Source organism: Juglans regia, chromosome 3, assembly GCF_001411555.2.
Source record: "Juglans regia cultivar Chandler chromosome 3, Walnut 2.0, whole genome shotgun sequence".
Taxonomy (NCBI): Eukaryota; Viridiplantae; Streptophyta; class Magnoliopsida; order Fagales; family Juglandaceae; genus Juglans; species Juglans regia.
Window position 1 is genome coordinate 1,982,574 of NC_049903.1, and position 14,783 is coordinate 1,997,356.

Below are 14,783 nucleotides of genomic sequence, written 5' to 3' on the forward strand. Positions count from 1 at the left end.
AGGGTCTCGTCCATTGCTCTCATTCATTATATTATTGTAGATTTGACTAGAGGTTAGTTAAATGTCATATAGCTCAATGCTCACAATGGTGCTACTTTTTTTATGCCAATTGTGTTAGAATTTTTATCTGAAAATACAAATTCTTAATATGACACGCCATTTATACAGTGCCCATTCCCAATCTTTATATACTCTATTTGATCATCGCAAATCTTAGTTTCTTTTATCAGTTCTACGCTAAGTCCTGAATTTGGTAGATTGTAAATAAGTTAAAAAAATTTGCAATTACCCAAAAACAAAAGACTAATTTGGAGAGATTGATGCTTCAAGTGAAACTTAAAATTTGGAGAAATGGAAGGGTAGAAAGGATGATCTTAGGCATTGTTTGTTTTCACAATTATTCTCATATCATCTTATCTAATCATTATAATTAAAAGTCTTATTACAAGCAATCTCGCGCACCAAATCACACACTAATGCTAAATGTAAGACATTCGTTTAATGAAACAATGTGAATTAAAGATAAAAATGATTTTCGTAAGACATTTAACTTATAATAAAAAAAGTTATGCGAGTATTGGTACGCGCACGGTTTGATTCAGTGAACCCTTGTACTTAGCAAGTCTATTTTTTAAAATTTCATACAAAATAAAATAATCAATTTAATTTTTTCAAATCTTAAAATAAAAATTATATTAAAAATATATATTCTAACAATATTTTATTCGACTTTTATTTTATATGCGAAAACAAACAAGGTCTTGAGATTATATGTTTTAAGATTTTCGAGTATTGATCAGAATTTGATATAAACATTTAATGTTGTGTATATTTTTTCGGAAATGAATGACTTGATCATCAATTGAAAATTAAAGAGATCAGATGCCAATTATCAATGGATAAAAAAAGAAGAAGATAATACGCTTAAAACACTATTTAAGTATTCCATCCGGTATTAATTACACCTTATTTTTCTGCTGACTAACATGGTGTTTTATTATCGACAACATTGATAAGTCAACGTTTTAGCTGGTCCAACCAATTTTGTTTTGATTGATTTATTATGGAGTAAGTGAAGACTTTTGGGCTCGGAGGTTTGACTCCATGGGCAACACAAGCATGCATGCATGCTCGATCGATCGATCGATCGGTGCACATATCAATTTTTTACTCATTTATTTTTGGATTGAAAAGGATGGGATATATTAGGGATCGAAGACTTTTGGGTACCTATCCTTTTATTATTCATGTGAACATAAAAATTGAGATTGGGCACGCGTACAAATATTTGATATTTTTCCTCCATGAATAACTTTACGGCAGCTTGGCCTAATTTCAACTATATGATCAGGAAGTGATTCGACGTCTGTTGGTCCAGTACTGCAACTTGAAAGTAATCGTAACCTCATATTCAAAATTGATGATTAATATGTTACAATTAGAGAAATAAAAAGATATAAAGAAAGATAGAAAAAAAATTCTTTGTATTTAACGACATATCAAAACTATTGATACTATAATAAAAATAAATATTTGTGACGGATTATTTACAATTAAAATGATTATTTGTGTCGAAAACATACTCATTTTAATAAAAAATAATCATTATGATAGAAAATAACTAATCACAAATAAACAGTATTATTATAGTATGATCTTTAAAGTAGTTTGTAAACATGTATGTCTCTTTCCAGCTCTCTATCAAAGACATCAATATTATTGATCAGCTAATTACTTAAAAATTCACGTTGAAAAGAAAATGGATTTTGAGATCTAAGTTTATTTGTCATTATTGGTTATATATATTAACTCATGAATATGACTATATAAATCTCACAAAAATTTTATTTTTGTGGTAAAAAATGAATGACATCGGACCACGTGATGCTTGTGACGTATAAAAACAGGTATTGTTCTTTTCATTATGCCACTTCGATCGGCAGGGCAAAGTCAATGATCGAGCACCATGAATGCACGCAATATATATATATATATATATATATATATATATATATATATATAGTAGTGGGGATCATCTCGTGCACCTCGAAATCACTTTTAAAATGAAAAATTATAGTTATAATTGTGAAGGTATAAGTATTATATAATTATTTTAAAAAATTAAATAAATAAGATATAAATATAAAAAAAATTAATTTTTTAATAATAAATAATACTTTTTTTTTAAATAATTACACGATATTTATATATTCCATAATTATATATAATATTATCCTTTTAGAATTGCGGTTCTTTTTTTTCAGTCCCATATATTATATATGTTTAGTAATTAAGTAAAGGCTGCATATATATATTTAATAAATATTTTTAAGAAATTAAAAAGAACATGATATGGAATAAGCACGAATATGCTAATTCCGGGCTTGTAGGAATATTAAGAAAAATAAAATCACGTAGCCATCAAAGGAAATTAACTACAATACGTTCAACTATTTTTAAATGTATCAATATATAATCATAAATGCTATAGGCAACCGAGCCAAGAAACCGTGGGGTAACCATGGCTGACGTGGCAATATATTAAAAAAGGAAAAATCTTGCTAGCATCCACTGTAGGCTGCATCCAAGTTGCACGCATTACGTGTCGAAACAGGGGGCTTGAGAGATTTTCAACACATTTTGAATTTTCATTTCGTTTCACCCACCTCCCCTCCCCCCGCGTTTACCTTTCTTCCTCTCTCTCTGTTTCTTTCTTCCTCTTCTCTCTTCCCGTTTCTTTCATTCTTCTCCCCCCACCCCCCGAAGCAGGTCCTCTGCACTGTCATTTCTTGAGCTCCTCTGCACTGTCATTTCCCGAGCCCGCAATAGAGATTTCGAGTTCCTCCCCCGAAGCCCCGAGCTCCTCTACACTGCGATTTCGAGTTCGCAGGTGATCCTAACAATTTCTTCTTCTTCTTCTTCTTCTTCTCTGAGGTTTCTTCTTCTTCTTCTCTGAGATTTTTTCTTCTACTCTATGGTTTCTTCTTTTTCTCTGCGAGTTCGACACACTCAGATTGAAGCCCTCAATCCACCGACGTGAAACCCTCAGATCTGCGGGAGGGGTAATGTATCGTTTCTTGTAAATAATCTTCTTCAAGTTTTTCCATGTCTTACTTCTTTTTTCTCTATAATTCTAGGGTTTAGTCATACAATTTTTTTTTTCTGTGTTTACAGCCTCTCTTTTTTCTTCTAGGGTTTAGTTATATGAGTTGTAAATTAATGGTATTTTGCTAGAAATTAATGGGGTTGTTTTTGGATGATGCATATCTAGTATTAGCTAGAGATTGGAGGTTGCATTCTATCCTGAAACTTCGATGAGATTAGAAAGCATGGCCGGGTTTGGAAGACATGTCCATACACACGAAAGCACATGTTCTCCTTGTCATTTTTTTTTTTTTTTTTGGGTATGGAATCTGTTTGCAGTATATCAGATTTCATACATCCTAAGAGAATCATAGAATCCTATAAAATAAGATTTGATGACTCACAATAAATTCTAGTCAGTTAGAATTCAAGACATCATACATATATTGGATAAGTCAAAACTGATGAAAGAAGGGAAATGGAGTTGGACCTAGATAGAAGGTCTTGGCATATAAGATTGTGAGTCATAGAATCCTATTAAATAAGATTTGATGATTCACAAGTTAATTCACAGATGCAAGCTTGGGTATCATCAGGGGGAACAAAAATGGTTTCTCACACGTTGACTAGGCACCAAGAGATTCTGCAAGATCTCACTCAAGTAGCGTGGCTTCTTATTTGATGTTTAGCTGAATCATTTAAAATGAATTTGAATCAAACTTTGTAGAAGGGGCTTTTGCCGTTGTGTAAGGGGTCTTGAAGTAGTGGGTGTGGATCGACCATGAACTTGTACGGAAGCAATTGCAAGCACATGACTATGTGCTTGAGCTGTGGCAAAACCAAGGCTGGACCATGAAAAATGCTACAACTGTGGTGCCAGAGTCACGCATTTCTCTCTCTCTCTCTCTGATACACACAACACACACACACACACACACTAGGTTTTGTTGTTAAGTGTATACATGCATTTTTTTCCTTACATTATAATGTTCAATATAAGCTTTTACTATTGGCAAAAAGAAAGTTCGTAATTTCTATGACAAAAAGAAAGTTAGTAATTTCTATGATTCAATTATAATTAGGTTTTGCTCTCTGAAACAGAATTCTGAATTTTGATGCTAGTGAGGAACTTTTTTCTTTTGCCGTGAGTGTTTTGATTTTATATGATATTTACTTTTAGTCGGTGGAGAGTTTGCCCAAGTTCTTGTTTAAGTTATGAAAGGGTCGGTATAAGGACAAACCAATAGGTGAAGAGACTTGTGAAATATTTGAAATAATATAGTTACATGCAGACAAGCACATATTGGTGGTGTTTCCAAGTTTTTTCCTTTACTGATTTCGAGTACCTTATAGATTACATGTATTTTTGTTGCAATCTGAAGGCTTATGTGCTCTTCTACTTATTTTCATTATAGGAGTATAATGTTCGTGCGAGTTCTAGCAGCGACAACAATTACTTTTTGGTAGATTTGTGTTTGGGTTGCCAAATTTTTCGAAGAAGAGAAGTGCGGAAAATAAATTATCTCTACAAAAAGGTCTACAAGGACGGCAACTTACTGATGCTTTGTGGGTACTGAGTTCATCCTGACCTATTGGGCATTTTTTGCTCATCTCTACCCTTTGCATTTGTACTATTGGGACTTCCCAGCACCTCATATTGGGAATTGGATTTCTTAGAATTGTAATAGTTGGACAGTAACGATGTTGCTGTTGTGGTTGTGCCCAGTCTAGTCTAGTTTAATTCTTCATGGTATAAAAGTTGAAACAATATACATAAATCTCTCATTCCATTATAAAGCTGGTTTTGGTCTATTATTTGGTTTTAACTAATGGCAGAGTGTTGCATAGGTTAAAAGTTCAGTGTTTCAAGTGAGATGAACCATGTGTATGCATTTTTTTTTTTTCATTTTGCCCTTAATTGCACCATTATCTAAAGTGAGAGAAATGCCAATTTGCATCTAGTATGGCTAGTAACATAGCATTGTATGATAATTGGAGGAAAAATACCACACCAAGTTTCCTTGCTCTTGTTTAATAGGTAGATAAAAAAATGCTCCTATTTAATAGACAGATCAAAATGTTCAAACCATGTGCAAAAGCTGTTTTCATTACACATGTTAATTTAATGGCATATAATTTACATACATGGGTTTCATCAAATCATGTTCATGAGTGCATCTTTTGAAATTAACCACATGTTCATGAAATAAATGCCATCAAATACAAGAACAGATTCCCATAACTTCAGGATCATTCCAGTTATACAAATATTGTGGCTATCTAAATACATAACATGAATGGACATTTTGAGATTCAATCAAAATCTTTGCAAAAAGAGTAACATCTTCAGTGAATCCTGTGTCATTCCAGCACCATATTTAGAGTTGTAGCCACCCATTGTATAGCCATAACCTATAAATCAGGGGGTTATTTTTCAACTTCATTCAGAAACAATATAAGAAAGTGAAAGGGAGTGAAAAGGAAAAGACTTGGATGGAGAATAGCTTGCGCGCAAGTGGGAGGAGACTTGGAAGACCAACTCCAAGACTTGGAGACTTGGAAGACTTGGATGGCTCTAGGCCTGCATGGTTCACTAGAGCCACAAAGCTCAACCACCTCTTTGGTTACCTGAAGAGACTTGGAAGACCAACTCCAAGACAATGCACTAAACACCTTCGCAAGCACAAGAATAAAGTCATACTTGGAGTAGAAATTAATTAAATCAAAATGGGATTTTCCTTAACAAACTATTCACAAATGATCATATTAGGCGCCAAGTGAATAGAGGGGCAATAAATCTTAGATCTCATAAACAAAAGAAATACAAACAAGATTTCATGATCATATGATTGGTTTAGTATTACATAAAGAATAATGAAGAATCAATCTATGGTCCAGTTTTTATAACACTTTTTAAAAAAAAAATTATGATATCATGTTTAAATTGCCAAAGATGCATATCTGGTATAGGGATGATGATCTTCTTTTAGAGGAAAAACTTTCAAGAAAACAGAAAGGATTTGCCAAGAGTAACCATAGGATAGATAGAGCCAAAAAGAAGAATTACCTAACCAAACATAACTATAACTCTGTTAATGTAGTAGAATCAATTTGTTGGCATATTCTAATGACAAAACTCCCTGTACCAGTAAGCTATTTTGAAAGTTTTTCTCCCGTTCAATTTCCTACGTCTTTCCCATTCTAATCTCAATTGCACTTGGTTGGCAATAATTATAAACTGAGATTTCGATTGTGATTTTTTCTATTCTGATTAAACAAGAACATAGCTAGGTTGGAGTAATATATCATGCTTGTACTAAGAAGACAAACCATAAATATTTAAGCTATTTGATTTTAGCTAGCTATATATCAATAAAGGAATCCGTAGCCCTCAAGAACTTGTTCTGGTTGGGTGGACATAAATTCCAAAGTTTATAAATAACTATAATTTACTCATAATATTACCATATATTTTATCTACTTTTTAAGATTGTCCGAGAAATCTACATTCTTTGTTTCTTTCCACAATAATGACATGATCTTGCCTCATTGAGTTAGTTGGTTTTTCTCTTCAACCTTTTGTCAAACACGTCGTGAGCAACTCTGTTTATTCCTACAATATACCATAGTCATTGAATCTGCTTCTTGAATACAACCAAATCCATCGAAATTAAGAAAGTGGCTTCAACTATTAATAAACCCCACCACCATTCGTTCTTCAAAAGCACGATTAATGACTTAGCTATATCGATCGATGTGTAGAACAAGAAGCATGTCGTCAATGGAAGGCAGTGCTACAAAAGGTCCTTTGGTTTGGTAAGAACGGGTCAAAGACTCTGAACATGGAACTTTCCAATACAAATATTAAGATAATAATAAATAAAGTGAACATTGGTTCCTCAAAACATTGGATAAAAATAACGGCAAGAAAGCTAAGAAGGAAGCGACGCAGAACAACCAGCCAAAGATGGAGATCTATAGTACTATAACTTTGCGATCAAGACGCGAAAAACGTATGGAATAAGGAGCCATACATATGAACGACTATCTAAAACCAGAGAAATGAAGTATATTCTGATGTAAAAATTGTAAAAAGCTAACACAAAATTGCATGAGATCCATTAAAATGCAAAACATTGCCTCTGAGGCCTACAGATCCAAACGAAAGTGACACGCGCACAAACAAGAATGTTTGAAAAAATTATATACGCAGAGAGAGAGAGAGAGAGAGAGAGAGAGAGAGAGAGAGAGAGAGGGGGGGGCTTACGGAGCAGTAGAGTCATCAGTTAGGTCAGAGACAAGAAAGGTGGAGCCATTGAGCTTCAACTGAGTAGAGAGAATGAGAGGGAGCTCTTGATCGGCTTTGCACTTGGGGTGCATGGTACAGCCGAACTCCTCAGTGCCGAACGCAGCCTTGTAGAACTGAATGGCATTGCTCGCCTTGGGAGCCTCCACAAGCAGTTGTGGCTTTGAATCTCTGAGGGACATAAAATATGAACTAAGCCTCAGAGAGAGGTAGAGAGTGTGTGAAACGCTAGCCCTAGGAGAGAGAAAGAACCAAGCCTCTTGGGGAGTGGCGCTGGGCAGACGGAGGAGCATAGCTCGGTTCGCTGGACAGAGAGACTGTGTTGCCTAGTGGCGTTGGGCAGAGGAAGGTGACGAGACGCAGGCAAGGGAGGGAGGAGGTATTTCGCAGGGCTCTAAAATTTGAATGGACGAATGGGGCTCTGAAATTCAAATGGAGAAGAAAAAAGGAGAAGCATAACGCACGTTTTGTCTAAATAGAAGCCACGTAGCATGTGCAATGTGTGCACCGCTACAGTGGTTTCTGTATAGAAGTACTCATTAAAAAAAAATAGAACATAACAGACAAAACGTGAAAAGGGAAAGTTGAGATTTCAAATTTAGATCGCATTCATCTGGGTCTAGACTAAGATCTGTGTTGTCGTCTTCAGGTCTGGAAGTACTCTGCGTCGTCGTCTTCGTTTGGGTGTCTCCGTGGGTGTCTCATCCATTTGAAAGGGCTCTTCACCACTGCTAATACCAACATCGGTGATGAAGGCAGCTCATCTTGCACTTAGAAATAATTCCTTGGTATCCATTTTTAAACACCTAGCTCATATTGGCTTATTTTATTTTATTTTGGCATAAACGGGAGCTTTAACTTTGGAAAGGTTGAAAATCAATGGTCAGATTGTACAAATATTGAAGTAGAGTCATCTTTAGAGCAAAGAGCCCACATAGCCTGAGTATTTCTATTTCTTGACGAGGTCGCCATACAAATTTCTTGTTACTGATAATTGATTCAGCACATAGGCATCTATGCAATTCATATCTACCACAACCTGCCATCTTTGATGTTGGTTGAGCTCTGCCAAGCATATAGAATTCCTTTCTTTTGGCCAATAAGTACATATATTTCAAAGTTAGCCTCCCATTATCTGTTTTTGCAATAATACATTCCATTCCTTAAATGCACGCATTGCTGTTCCCTTTCTTTTTTTGTCCAGAGGTGGGTTTTTCTCTTGGGAAACAATAGTGCTGTTATTGAGAGGTGGTTGAAGCTTCAGAGTTTTTTGTGGGTTGTCTTCGGAGCTGAGATCGAGTTTGCGCTTCATGGGAAATATAAAGACGAAACTCAGACGATCTTGCGAAGATGGAGAAGTGTCTGCGTAGAATGCATATCTCAAATGAAACGAAGCATTTTATTAAGCCACGTAGAATACGGTTACATGGCGGTTACCCAGCCGGTTGCATTCAGCATTTTTAATATACAATATACGTGAATGTATATATGTAATATGTGTGTGTCATAACCCGAGTACATTAATTTATTCTGATAAAAGTATATTACAAAAGGTCAGTTATCGCCATGAAAGTTATACGATGTTAGTGCCAAAATAATCCCAAAAAACTATATATATATAGTAATCGTCTTATTATATATTAATTTGCCAAACTTCATAACAATTGGCCGCGAGCATGCCTGGTGGAATATTCCCATGGATGTTCACGAAGCTACAGGATCAATGTGACCATATGCTATATAATTTGGATATTATAATTAATATATTTAATACATACAATTAACCATTGTTCTTTTTGCTTTTATTGACAAATAACAGTAATTCAAGCTAGCCATATATTTAGTACTTGTGCAAAAAATGCTTTTACGAACCCAAATGACATACGATTGGACCTAACGTCTTTGAATTTAGATAAATGATATTTATAGTTTTAGGTTGTGTAAGTACTCTTGCACATTTTCTTTTAAAAAAAATGAGTAAATTTAAAATTCACATAAAAATATATTTTTTAAAAAAGTGGACGCATTCTTATACACACTAAAACTGTATCTAACATTTTTTTTTTTAAAATTTATACATTTCACATGGCATCAGGTTTATTAGTTAATTTTATCAAATATTTTATCTAATTAAATTTAATTCGAAGAAAAGATTTATAAATAAAATTGGAGTTAAAAAAAAAAAAAAAAAACTGAAGAGAGGATCAAATCATCTAACATAGATATTCACATCTTTATCAAACTTAATATGTAGGGTTTTGGAAGAGGGAGAGAACATTAATGTTCTGGGCGTGAGATTGATTTGATTCCATGGAGTCATGGACATGGTCGATTGGGTTAGGGGGGCGGGCAAGAATCATGTACGGTGTCAATCTAAAGTAGTACTTGACTTTAATTATTTTTAAGAAATATTTAATTTTTGTTCATAAACCGAACTCATCGTTCATGAAAAAACGAAACCATATACATCTCCAACCGTTTCACGACGACATTTGCTATGATCTTAGGTTCTAAAAAAACAACAAATGTGTCCCTTGTCAACGTTGTGAACTTATTGGTTAAGAAAGTCCAAATATAATTACGTGACAAGTGATGTCATGTCATTATTATTTATAAAATGATATGTTTTTTTAAAGATTATTTAAAATTTTTTACAATCTTTATCGATTTGTTAAGTACAAACAGTTTGACGCACTAAATTCGTATCAATACTTACATAATATTTTTATTCAAAAAGTAAAAGAAAAAAATTTTGAAAAAATAAAAAGTCTACCTATCTCATAAAAATTATTTTTATCTTTAATTTATATCGTTTTATTAAATAAATATTTTATATTTAATATTAATACGCGATTTAGAGCATCCCATCCCATTCCCCATATCACTATTATCTCTAAATTATAGGGAAAAATTTAGAGAAAAGCTCAAAAACCCCCTCCCATCCCATTCCCTATTTTAAGATTTTGATTTAGGAAATGAACAGTGGTTCCTAAATATAGGGAACCACTATTCATCCCCTAAATCATTTTTTATTAATATTTTATTCAAATAAATAAAATAAATTCTTTTTTCAATCAACTACATTTTCTCTTATACTCATATTTATTATACTTTTAAATAATATTTTTAAAAATAATTTAAATAATTACTAAAATATAAAAATAATAATTTTAAAAATATTATTAAACCCTTAAAAAAATAATTTAAATTTTTGTTTAAAATATTCACTATAATAATAGTTCAAAACATAAGAAAAAATATTAAGTAGTTAAGTTTGAAAATGGAAATGAGAGAAAAAAGTAATAAAGAAATAATAAAATAATATTATTTTAATAGAATAGAGAAAGGATAGAGAATGTGATGTAGAAGGTTTTTTAAAAATGAGTAAAATTTAAGATAAAATTATAAGGAGTGTCATTTTTAACTAAAATTTAAGAAAAAATTTAAAGAACCGGATGTAAATGCTCTTAGTACACAAATGTTGCGTCGAACAGGAAAGCTAGCTTTCTAGAACGACCGTAGGAAGGTATCCCAACCAGATACAGCTAACGAACGAAGAAAACATGAGATGAAGGAAAGAGACAAAGGGAGTAAAAGTGGCCACAAATCAAAGAAAGTGGAAGAGTGGGCACCACCAATGGCGATCGAAACTACTAGCCATTGGAAAGATAAAGTCATCTTAGGGACGAACAACAGATCGTTTTGGAGGCGACAATGACTTCCCTCCTGCTGCTCTGTAGAGGAAAGCGGCTTCTCTTCGATCGCCACCACAACATTTTTCGCATTTATTTTTTTAGTTATAAAACAGTTAAGACACTCTTATTAGTTGTTGCATGTCGCATATATGTCTCTACGTTATCCCCTGTATAACTAATTATATATTTAGAAAAGTTTTATATACCACATTTTTATTTTATTTTAATCTTATTATATAAAATGCGATATATTTATCACATTCAGATGATATTTTATTAAATAATTATTTATCTTTTAATAATAATAAATGTGTCACATCTTATATAATAAAATAAAAATAAGATGAAAATAATATGGCCATGACTCAGAAATTTCATCAAACTATATATCCGTAACTCAAACAAGATTGAGACTTCTGTTGACCGCTGCTTATCTCATATATACAGGCACTAATTGGTTGGGGTAAGAGATTTTGTAATCATATTATTCTGTCTATCTTTATGCCTGCTTTGGATACTTATAAAACAGGAACATCGAACTCCGGTTTGTGGAAGGTTTTCCCACTTTTTTCTTCAATTATTATTATTTTTATTATCTTCTTGCATTAAAAAAAAAAAAAAAAAAGTGTGAATGAGACGCACGTACATGATAAAGTTCCAATTACCTATATAGCTGTATAATAATAATTATTATTATTCTCTCGAAGCAAGCCAACCATCAGAAACCCTTGTTGCTTTTGAAAAAAAGGGAATATGCTTGCAGCACTATTTTGCTATTTATTGGTGCTGTTTGGCACCACCTGGCATACCCAAGTCTTACTGGCCACGTGTTATGATTTTAGACGATTCATAAATAATAAATAATAATAATAAAATATTAAATAGTAATGGAGTGGAGGAGAGTGATCTGAACCTAAATCTAAACCACAAACTAAACGATATATCGATTGTGAAACTATATATAATATAAGAGTAGTGATACACCTACAACACATTTTATAATATATTGTACAATAATGTGTTAAATGAGGGGTATTATTGTAAAATCATCTTATTTTTATAAGATGATTTTACAATAATGTCCCTCATTTAACACATTGTTGTACAATGTGTTGTAAAATGTGTTGTAGATAAATCATTTTCCATAATATAATATTATTGTGTTAGAAATCATTTTCAAAATTCATAAATTCGCATACAGATGCATGTGTATTGTATACATTTATTTTTATTATATGAAATTTTTATTATTAAGTTGGTGTATTTAGCATACATAGTATAGTAAAATGTTTATAAGAAATAATTTGATTTAATAGATTAAATTTAAAATTTAAATATTATAATTTAAATGAAGTACATGATATCTAATATCTATATTATGCAAATTTGAAAAGAGAAATATTACGTATAATCTCTATTTAGGGACTGTAATGTAAGTCTACATAATTTTATTTTTAAAATTTTATAAAATTATAAAAATATAAAAATATTTTTCTTAAAATAATATTTTTACTTATTTAATAAAGAATCTCTATATACAATCTCTAAGTAAAGATTGTAAATAAAATTTTCCAATTTTGAAAATAGTATAACTCTAATAAATATTGTTAATCACATGCCCGTTTGTGTACAGTCATATCGATAATGGCGACTCTGTTCGGCTGCTTTCAATGGCTAGGTTGGCACTTGGTTGTATCCTTCATAGAAATACAAATCTCTGCAATCCGTGGGCCTTTTCTTACAGAAACCGAATTTAACCGATAAGTGTAAATTCATTTTTTTATTTTTTTCTTTAATCATTTTTTATATATTTTTAAAAAATAGAAAAAAAACCGATTCATTAATATTTACTTTCTTAACTACTAAGTAAAAAATAAAAATAAAAATCAATCGATCACTTTTATAGGAATTCAACTAGCATTTTCCATAAGAAAACCTTTTCTACGTAGACTGGACGGGTGCTTGAACAACCCTTTTTGTCTACATAGGAATTCAACTATACTTGCCATGGAAACTAATAAGGTTATTATTCGCATGCAGATAATAAATTCTTGTGTGTTGTGTGTACTGAGCTGTATTATTTAAATGTTTAATTAGAACGTCACGTCGTCACGCCATTTCTCATAGATATTTTGTTTTCTTGTGGATGAGTTATATAAACAAGACATCGAAACTACCACCAACAAAGATACAACAACCATATATGGACCATAGAAAAAGACAAAGTTCAAGGACAGCCACACAACAAACTTTCGTGATTCATACTGAAAACTAACCTAGTTATGAATTTATTTTAATTAGTCCCACATAACCCCAGCCTTAATTAGCCACGTAAACTATATGTTAAGCTACCATATATAATTAAATTCCCAGCTACTTTGGTCTTTGATAGTTCGTTAGGTCTTGTATTTGTCATAATTAATTCACTCAAGATAAGAAAAATAAATATATATGATAAATTATTTATGATGAAAATAATTATTTATAACAGGAATTTTCATTTTAATGATAAATGATTATTTTTATGACAAATAACTAATCACATATAAATATTTTTCTTGTAATGACTCTGCTATATTATATATATATATAATATGTTTCTTCATTTTTTTATTTGCTTAATTAATATTTATATGTAAGATATTCGAGCTATTTTGATCGGTACTCGAATTTATTAAGGTTGTTAAGACCAAATCCTTAACGAGGGTGAGGTACCTAGTCATCCCCTTAAATAGTCTGTACCAACCCTTTAAAAGCTGAAAATATGTTTCTATTAAAATTTAAATGATCTATCTTGTGTTCATATAATGCTAGCTCTCGCCGTCAACTTTGTCTTTATATGAATAACTAGTTTTAGACCTGGGATCCATTGCAAGGAGGATGAAGGTGAATATATACACTTTGAACTAGTATTAGTGAGTTGAAATGGTATGAATTGAGATGAAAGTTGAATAAAATAGTGTTAAAATATTATTTTTTAATATTATTATTATTTTGAGATTTGAAAAAATTAAATTATTTATTATATTTTGTGTAAGAATTTAAAAAAATTATAATGATGAAATGAAATGAGATGAAACACTTCTTATATCCAAACATGACCTTAGTATATGTACGTATTTGTTTAATAACTAGCAATATTAGAGTTGTAAATAAGTTTTCAAGCTTAAAAAGGGAGTTACGAAGTTATGCTCCATCATATTAATATTCCAGTCTAGACTCTAGCTAGTTTGCATGATGGTTGCTACTGTGCTACAGTGAGTGATTAACCAGATTGTCTTGACAAGAAGGGTCTCATGCTTGTACTTGCTCGATCGTATTAATATTCGCATGAAAATATTGTTCTAAGTGATTGGCACATGAAGACACTGCTAAACAGAACTTGGCATGTAAGGAATTAAGGGAGGACACAAGTCAAGTTCCATAACGTATCATCAAAGCAAAAGAAAATGAGAACTAGTATTAAAGAAGAGAAAAGAAAAGAAAAGAAAAAGTAATTATATTTTGGGTTGGGAAAGGTTAATGATGGGGTTTGAATTTTTGTTGACCCTTTTCGATGGAGGGCATGATGATTATAAGGGAATTAGTGGAGGGTGGAGAGAGGCAATGAGGGCCACATGATCTCCCACTTTGATTTTGCTCCTCAGGTGGATCACCAAGAAGGGAATCCCAGGAATGGTGTTTTCACATTGGACGAC